Consider the following 9,557-nt stretch of genomic DNA (forward strand, 5'->3'; position numbering starts at 1 on the left):
ACTGCTGAGGTTGATCTCTGAGCTCCATAAATTAATTATGTATACACAACACACACACACACACACATACACACACACACCAGGTAATCACTAGACCAGAAATGCAATCTCATCACTGGGGAGGCTGAAACAAAAGTATTGCCGTGAGTTCAAGGTCAGCTTTCGCCTTCATTTCACAGTAATGAAGTCTATCTTGAGCTACAGTGAAAAGTCTTTGCCAAAAAAGAAAGAGAATGAAACTTAAAAAGCCAATTGAGGTACTATTTTGAGACTGGCAATACTTATGGCACATTACAAAATAGTAATGCCAATTTCAAGGAAGCCGATGTGACCATTTAATATAAATACTTAACAGAAAGTCATCTACATTTTTGATGCATGCTGCATGTATGTGTTAAAAATAAAAGTTAACTAATTGGATACAAATTAATATGATTGACATAATGGAAAATTGATTCTGACACATGTAAACTAGCTTTCCAGCATCATATTGATGTTGTCAACTGAGAAGGGAAAAGATAATTATATAAACTCTAGTTAATCTCCATTTTTTATCTATTTTTACTTATATGTTTAACTTCAGTAACAGAAATGTTGGTGTATTCATGCACATTTCTAGCCTTAGGAAATAAAAACATCATGTATTTAAAGTAGAATTAAGAATATAAAAGAGATACGTAATCTCATTTTGTTTAGTACTTGAAATGCTTTATATACTTTAGTTTGTGATGCAGTAGGAAACTCACAATAGCAAGGTTAAACATAGTACTTATTATAGTAGAATTAAGGGGGAAATATGCTTTAAAACATGCTTCCCAAAACAGTTTCCAGCTTTACTGTGAAGGCAGGGAAACTCCCAAATATAAAGCGGGTAAACATTTGCTTTGTGGACACCACTGGAGTTTTTACCAGGACACCAACATTCCCTGGTGCTGTCAAAGGGGTTTGTGAAAATTAAAGAACAGATGAAGGATGTTCTCATCGACCCCTAAGGGACAACCACGGGTTAAACAATCCACTTGGGGAATCACAACCACAGTTTCAAAGCTATGACTCACCCTTCCCGCTGTTTCTTGAAGGAGATGACTCATCAGCCTCACACACTCACCAAGAGCTAAAAAGCAAAATGAAGGAAGAAAAGGCAAAAGAAAAAAAAAAAAAAGACTTGAGAGCAGCCTACCTGTGCTACATTTCCACAGAACATTCATTTCATTTCCTCTAATGTAAAACCTGGCAAGGAAGCTGTTAAAGGAAGAAAAAAAAAAGGTGTGGCCTTGGGAGGAGGCTTTAGTGAGGAGATTCCTGAGTACTCAGAGCTCCCTCTGAGCCTAGTGCCCGGTGACTCTCTAGAATGAAGAGTGCAGATAGAACCACAAAGAACACAACTTCACCCAGATCCCAAACTCCCTGCAGCCCCCTCTCACTCACTGTTTATAGCCAATGAAAACCGTTGTTTCAGTCTCCAACATTCCTAGATAAAGCAGTTTTGAGAACTAACATTCCAAATGTATTTCCCCCTGCCTTTTAAATATTTCAAATATAAGACAAATAATGTTCTCTCTTATTCTCTTCTTACTCTGCCTACTCTCCTCCCCTGAATTAATTAGGGAAGCTATTACTATCATAATTCTTCAGTTTTATCACTATTACATAAAATAGAGAACATTTTTTTAAGCTAATAAAGAGGCCATGCACATAGCTACAGCCTTGATGGGGGCTTCCCTTTACTGAATCTCACTTTAGAAAAAAAAAAAAAAAAGCAATCTTACCTGTGTACAAATGAGTTACAGAAAGAAAACTTCATTTATAAAGAAATCTGAAAGGGGGAGAATACTGTTGAAAAAAAATCTGTCAAATGGGCTTTTGATAAATTCTCTTCTTTTCCTGATATGAATTCAACAAAAGATAATGAATGATAGTTGCCCTGACCCCAGCAAAATGAGCTAGACTTGGAACACTTTAAATCTAGACAAATAAAATAAAATAAATAGTTTATCATGAGAGCTGGATGATGAGAAGACAATGGGACTAGAAGGTTGAGATCCACAAAGAGCAAAATATTCCAACATTTACATCAAAACGCACAGTGGCTGTAGAAATGATAAATACAAAACAAAATGGAAGAGAATGGGATGAAACAAATGAAATAAAAATCACCCACCAGTTTTGTGCTACGCTGTGAAATTTTGTTTTACGATAGTGTGTGTTATGCATTTATTCCAACTGAATTTTGACTTTAAAAGTAGTCGAAGATCACACCTATAATCCTGGCATTTGAGAAATGAAGGCAGCAATTTCAGGAATTCAAGTTCATCGTCTGCTACACCGTGAGTTTGAGAGCAGTCTGGATTTGTAATTGGATAGTAAAGTGGATCCACCTACAGCTGTGCTCTTCTTCATACAAAATCTAGAGAACATAATTAATTAAGTTTTTTATTTGTCCAAAATTCCATTCAGTTCCATTCAGTACATTTCATCAATTGTAGATAACTTTGACATAGTATGAATAAACTAGATATAGAAAAGGCAATATGAATAATTCCTGAATATACGAAATTAATTGGAAGGCTCATATGGCAAAAGATAAGTAGGCTCTTGCTGAAGGTAATTTTAAAGTATCAAAACCACAATCTAGCTCAATAGTGAAGCACTTGCCTAGCACTTGTGAAGCCCTGGGTTCCATGCTTAGCACACACAAAGAATTCTAAAAATAAAATGGCACAGATTTCAGAATTGTGAGCATTTAAGTCACACACCTCAACAGTATGATTGAGAAGGATGCTTCCAAGCTGTGCATACAGTTTAACCCTGAGCATAAAATGAATGGCACAGAGAATGAGTATGGATTTTCAACACATTTACGTATTTGTTTTCTTTAAAAGAAGCAAAAACATTTTGAAGTCAAGAAACATTTGGAGTTGTTTGCTATCAAATAGAAGTGTTATCATAGCTTTCTCTGTAATTTTCCATATTTTTTAAAACTCAAAAATTTATGAGGTACGGGAATTAGACATCCTTTATGACTTTTCCAAGCAGTATACTCGTTAGCTCTGAAGTGTATGCATGACTGTTGTGATTGTCATTATTGTGTGCATGTTCTGCCTTCAATTTTTCATTTCTCTATAGCTCCTGTTCAATAAGTAAGCCCCAAGTTACTCAAAAATTTTCCTTCATCGAACACTGGCAGCATTTAACTTCTAACTAGTATAAACTATGCTTCTATAAACATCCTGATGTGTATCTTCGGTATTTTTTTTCAGGTAACAGGTTATGCATATATACTTTAAACCCTAGTAAACGCTACTACAAAGTTTTCTAAAGGTATTGTAACAAGTTACATAACACAAATGAGGAATCTGGTTAATTATTACCCATTTCTTTTTCACAGTAAGTATTCTGCCATAAAATAGACATTGTAATAATTTGTCTTTCTGTAATAACCAAATAAAGAAGCCCATCACTCTTTTACACAAAACACATACACTCACACACACTGACAGTTCAAAAGTTTTCAGTCCTTTTTTCTTATAGAGTGTGTTACTGGTATATTCTAGATGGTTTGTGCGATGTTCATAAACACGTAAAACTTACCTATTAAAATAAGATAGGCCGTTCTTCTTGACAGTAAGGTAATTGTATGGCTATGATAAGGTTATGGGTTTGAATGTAGATACTGTTAGCAGTAGCGTATCCATTTTGTAAAAGCTTACTTACCCATGTAATGGGGGTGATGCAATTCTAGGCTTTTAGGACAGACAGGTGAAGCAGGTTCTCCTGAGTACATGTGAGCCTACTCACGTGTCTTCCCTCCAGTGCTGTCTGAACAGAAGCCACATTCAGTGTGTGATGATTGCCACCAACCCAGTGTCTCAGGCCTGAGCATGAAGGTCACTGACAAGCTATCAACATTAGTTTTAGGTTTTGTTGTTGTTGTTGTTTTCTTACCTCTATTTTACTAAGTGTTTTGCTGTTATTGTTTGTAGAACCCAGCATTTGCTGTGACAGAAAACAAAATAATAACAATAATTAGCAATAATAATGTGGAATTCATTTTTATTGACATTATTACTATACTTAGTTTTTGAGATTTAAAGTAAATTTTAATTTCATGAATATTAAAAGAATGTTACATTTACTTTATCCTAATAGCATAATTCAAATTGCTACCAAATAAAAATAGCTAATACATTTGCACTAAAATCTTATCTCTATATCTCTGTGCATTTCCTTTCCAGATAAGAAAATATAAATATCAGAGAAGATAAAAACCCAGTGGCAGGTTAGAGTCTTCTATGGAGTTGCTTAGGCGATGTCAGTAAATGATTTGGTGATTTCTTTGAACCTATAGCAGGACCATGTTAGGCTCTGTACCTTTAATTGTATCTTTGTACATGATTGTACTGTCCTGTTTTCCCCTTCTACATCTTGGATTTGTCACATGCAGTGTTAGCATGAATTTTATTCTCAAAAATTCCCAAAAAAATTTGAGGTGAGAAAAAATAAGGTATGTGTTAAGGCCAGCTTCTTGGTTCCATAAGAACAAAACTGTTATTCAAATCCAAATTTGGGAATTCCAGCTTTCTTCATGATAATTTAGTTCCATTGAGTCTGCATATAAATTCTTCTGTAACACTTAGTAATTTTTTCCTTTAGAATTTTTCTCCTCAATATTTCAATACACTTGTGACAGAACCTTTGATTAAAAATTCACAAACGCGTGAATTCAAAGCAGAAAGTTATTTGTTTGATCAACAGATTTTTAATTAAGAACATTTCAGCTAGCATATACTAATGTTACAAAATAATGAGCATCACTATGACCGGTTCTCCTATGTGCAGCATTTAGTTCCTGCCCCTGGCTCCCTCTTAGGCACACTTCCCACTCATGCTATTCCACTTCCTCCTCCAAACAGTTCCCCTCTTCTTTCAGGTCCTTTGTGTATACATTTTTAAAATATAATCTCCACACAGAGATAAAATATGTGAAACTCATCTTCCTGTGTCTGACTTACTTCTCTTAACAGGATGATTTCCAGTTCCATCCACTTTCCTGTTCGTTCAGTTGCTGACTTGGCAGGAATTCTTATCCATTGTGGGAAGGATGGAAAGGGGCACATTGCTTTGGATGGCAGGCTGGCATTCTTTACAAACTCTGAAACCTAGCAATTGTGAGCTTGTATTTCTTAATTGAGTCTGCAGATACATGTCGACCTACAACTCCACACAAGACCAATGGATCTAAATAGATCTAAGATTAAAATAAAAGTATATAATATAGACATTATATATTATCAAGAAGCATACTTTTTGGGTGGGAAAAAATAGAAAAGTGAAAATCTCTTATGAGAATAAGCAAATGAACAAAATGAATAGATTCTCTCCAAACTGCCAACAATTTTTCACACACTTACAAAAGGAAAATAGAGACAATATCTCAAATCTCTTAGGAATCATTGATTCTGACAAAAATAGCAAATCAAAGAACAAAAATAAGCAACATATAAATTTTCAGAAATGCAATTTCAAATGCCAAAGTAAACAAAATTATTAAAATTAATAGTAGTGAAGGAAAGACTGTTCAAAGAAATGGTGGCAGCCTGGAGTCTGGAGAGCTGGCTCAGGAGTGAAGAGCCCTTGCTTGTCTTTCAGAGGTTCCTGGTTCAGTTTGCAGCATCCATGTCATGAGTATGTCCCTCCAGTTGAAGGGAATCTCATGTCTCTGGCCTCCCCTGGCACCTGAAGGTACATTCAAATACTCAGGCACATAAATGTACACATAAAAATAAATATGTATAAAAAAGGAAAAGAACTAAGAAACACACCAGACTGGTGATAATGCAAGACCTCCTATTCTACCTTTACTGGCAAGACTTAGCTAAGGGTTCTCTTAAAACTGGGGATGTATCTGAAACATCAGAACTTGTCTAATGTATATATACATTATATATATAACCATAGATGTGTTCATTCTCTAGCACTGAAGAAAAGAGTCCTATTCATGGCCTGTGTGTTTACTTTTGGCAACATCTATAAAAATAAAACAGACAGAGGAAGGTAATTGAGAGGTGTGGGCTGCAAAAGAAAGCAATCCTGGTAAAGAAACCCAAGTGTCAGAAAGACACAAACAGTGTTTTGAGAGTGTAAATCCTTCTTCAGCTGTACCTTCTGTAAGGCTAATTAATTGGTTAGAATGCCAATGGTTGGAGACAGTTTGAAATCTTGCAACTCCAGAGCTAAATATCATAGGCCATCTTTTGAGCTTTTCTTGCCCATTTCTGTGACTGACCTAATGACTTTGTGATTATTAGATAAACCATTTGGAATGTACAGGCAGAGCAGTAGTTTCCAGCAACCAAACATCAGACTGTTTATACATTGCACCATGGATTTGGGGTGAGCTAAATCTGTGTTCTCCAAGCCATGGTCACTGGTACTTGATTTCAGAGTAAAGTCTCTTCTCCAATTTGAAGTGCAAGTTGGGTGTTTTGCATCAACAAAAGGCAACATTATGGTTATATTTTAAAAGAGTACAAAATGGGCTGTGAATTTTGATAGTGAGAGGCTAGGCTCGAGAAATAAGAGTTTGGAAAACAAAATGAAGATAAGGTTTTTGAGAAGTACAAAGGAACTAAACATATAGAGTGTTGATTATAATTTTCTTCCTGTAGTTCTGCTAAAATATCCTGACCAAGAGCAAATTAGGGAAGAAATGGCTCATTTTTATTTTTCAGTTCCAGATTGCAGGCCTTGATGGTGGTGAAGTCAAGCCGGGAGCAACTTAAAACTACTAATCACAGCGCACCTGGAGTCAAGGAGATTGAGTGATTCAAGCATGCTAGCTTGCTAGCTTGCTCTCAGCCACCTTTCTTATTTCTTAGACTGTTTATTACCACTTGGCAAAGGAAAGGAACTCACAGCAGTGACTTTGGTCTTCCTACATCAATTAACCTTCAAAATTTGTCATGTAAACACCTACAAGTCAATCTGATCTATTAGTTCCTTGTGAATACTCACCTCCCCAGATTCTAAGTTGTGTCCAGTTGATAACAGTCAGCAGAGGACACTGGAGAGATGGCTCAGAGAGGGGATGATGGGAAGAACCAGGGAGAAGAGAGTTTCCTCCAGGCTAAGAACTGTGGCCCTGAGAAGACCTTTCTTTACAGCTCAGGGAATGAATGATCCCTGCAAATTGTGGACTGTGTCCAGTTGTTGCAGGTTGTAGGCTGTGTCCAGTTGTTGCTAAATGCTCACTTATTGCTTTGGGAGTCATGACAGGTCAGAGTGATTCCTCCAGGAATTACTTATCTTGCCATACTTAGAATAGTTAGTACAGATCCCCAGTGTATTTATATTGTGCACCCCCAGAAACGTGCAGGCCTGGAGCTGTGTGCTGCTGAAAGATTTTACACACATTTAGAAGAAAGAGGTTGTTGCATTGTTTTCATAAAGAGCAAAGGAATAGAAGGAACATTGTGATTGCTCTCTGCTTTTTGGTATCTTAAAAAAAAAAGTTGCTTTTTATTGAATGCCTTTCTGGCATATGGCTATCTTTGATTTGACAAGTTCCTTAAAGCAACTCACTTCATGTTTCTGTGAAAAAACAGGCACACTCTAGTTTAATGAAAACAGATGAGTTTTATAAATATCACATTGCTTTTTCATTTAGTTATTTAGTTAGTTTTGTAACAATTAAAAACAGAAAACTTAGACTGGTTTAAAAATATGGATAGCTCAGAAGACGTCATCTGGTCATCACAGTATCGCAGAAATATTAGAGGTAACTTCTCAGTAACCAACTAGCATATAAAATTCACCCTCTTAACTTTTCAGGGGTTTATGAATTTTATATATCCATACAAATATATAAGGGTTTAAAACTGCCAGAAATGAGCATCAAAATATAGCATGGGAGAGGGGGAGAACTTACATTTTCTTCATAAATACGATCATCTTTAAGCTCAAAGCCAAACATGCAAATTCTAACATTCTCCCTAAATCTGATACATAAGCAAGAATCTTTTTGGAGAGGCTTAAAATAAGCAAAATGTGAAAAAAGGAACAATTCTAAATTCCACCTGTGATAGCCAGGGTCAAAACAGCACTGAAAAATTCAAATTTGACTTGAGGGTTTACAGGAGGCCATCCTGAGAATTAAAGTGTCTTAGGCTACTGGAGAGGGCCCCTCCCCATTGGAAGCTCTACCTGCCTCCTGGTCCACAGTTTGCATTTTTAACAGGTGGTGGCAGGTGTTTGCAATATGCACATTGAAGTTTAATTTCCATCTGGATGAACAAGAAGTCAGCTGCTTGGGGTCAGGGCTTATTTGCTGTGGACACAGGGAGGTTTGTTCAGAGGACTCTAAGCGTAAAGAGAATAAAGGCTTAACGAGGTGAAGAGGGAACATAGAAAAGTCCCTGGGATTAGAAACGATGGGTTGGGCAAATATTCTTTAGAGCATTTGATATTTGCAATATGGAAATGAAATTCAGATCAGAAAAACTGCTTCATGTACTTCTTAAATCTCAAGGTCTCCTGAACTTTCTTTAAACTGAAACATCTAAGTTACAGTTATATGCAGTTTGAGTGTACCAAGCGTAATGTAATATAAGATATATTCTTTAAATAAAACTCTGTAGACTGAGTTTGGTTGAAATAGAAATACTTTGTTGCAAAGAATTATTATATAGTAAAAGAAACACATAAATAAAGCTTTCTGAGAAAAACTAGCAAAAGATCAACTTTGTGAGCAGTCTTGCTTTACAGAGCAACAAAGCTTGGACATCTAACTTATGTTTGATGAGTCATAACTTTAAAATTTGCCCAGAGGTAGGGAAGCGGGAGGAACACTTGTGGGAGATTGAATAGATCTATCTGAATCAAACCAAAATTTAAAAAAAAAGGAAGAAAGAAGAAAGAAAAAAGAAAGAAACTGCAATACTTGAACTGAAATATGAACTCAAAAAAAAAAACCCCGCAAACAGACACACACACACACACACACACACACACATTTTTCAAATTTCTCTCTATGAAAGAGTAGATAAAGCCACATTTTCCCTAAGGGCGGTCACTGAAAATTACGCAAATACTTACATCATGAAGAAGCTGCAGGGTTTAATACAGGACAGCAGTTACCTCAGCTATGAAAACATAGTGTTCCTTATGTCTGCATGTGTTACAGGGCTGAGAAGAGACTCTAGGGTGATTCCTAGGCAGGGCATTGTCTGGCGAGAGACTTTTTTTCTGCTGAAATTCTTTTCATATTTGAGATTTAACTAAAAAGCCATTCCTCCACAAACTACTTGCCAATCTACAGGAAGATGTCTTTCTTAAAAGCACAGTTCACTGAATCTTGGACAAGGAACCATTACCTAGAATTTGCAGTCAGTTTTTTAATTGTCTTTCTTTCCCACCAGATTTGTTCTGTTTAGAACTCATTCCTAACTTAAGTCTAAGTTTTCAGTTTTCACAGAAAATTTACAACATAAAGATAATGACAATTAGACAATTAGCATCCAAATTTAGTTCCCTCTCCCTTGTAGTCATCATACATAGAC

The 9,557-nt window shown here is 36.1% G+C and overlaps 1 long non-coding RNA gene across 1 annotated transcript; it reads right to left on the reverse strand.

Annotated features, from left to right (window-relative positions):
* Positions 1 to 1,780: 1,780 nt before the first annotated feature.
* Positions 1,781 to 7,721, reverse strand: LOC126510836 (uncharacterized). Its single transcript, XR_007594515.1, has 4 exons — positions 5,013 to 7,721; positions 3,946 to 3,996; positions 3,715 to 3,819; positions 1,781 to 2,407 (listed from the first exon to the last, which is right to left on the reverse strand). It is a non-coding gene; the product is annotated as an uncharacterized lncRNA (long non-coding RNA).
* Between the last annotated feature and the right edge of the window lie 1,836 nt (positions 7,722 to 9,557).

The sequence above is a fragment of the Alexandromys fortis genome, unplaced genomic scaffold (assembly GCF_014885135.2).
Source record: "Alexandromys fortis isolate MF-2015 unplaced genomic scaffold, M_Fortis_MF-2015_v1.1 scaffold_10, whole genome shotgun sequence".
NCBI lineage: Eukaryota > Metazoa > Chordata > Mammalia > Rodentia > Cricetidae > Alexandromys > Alexandromys fortis.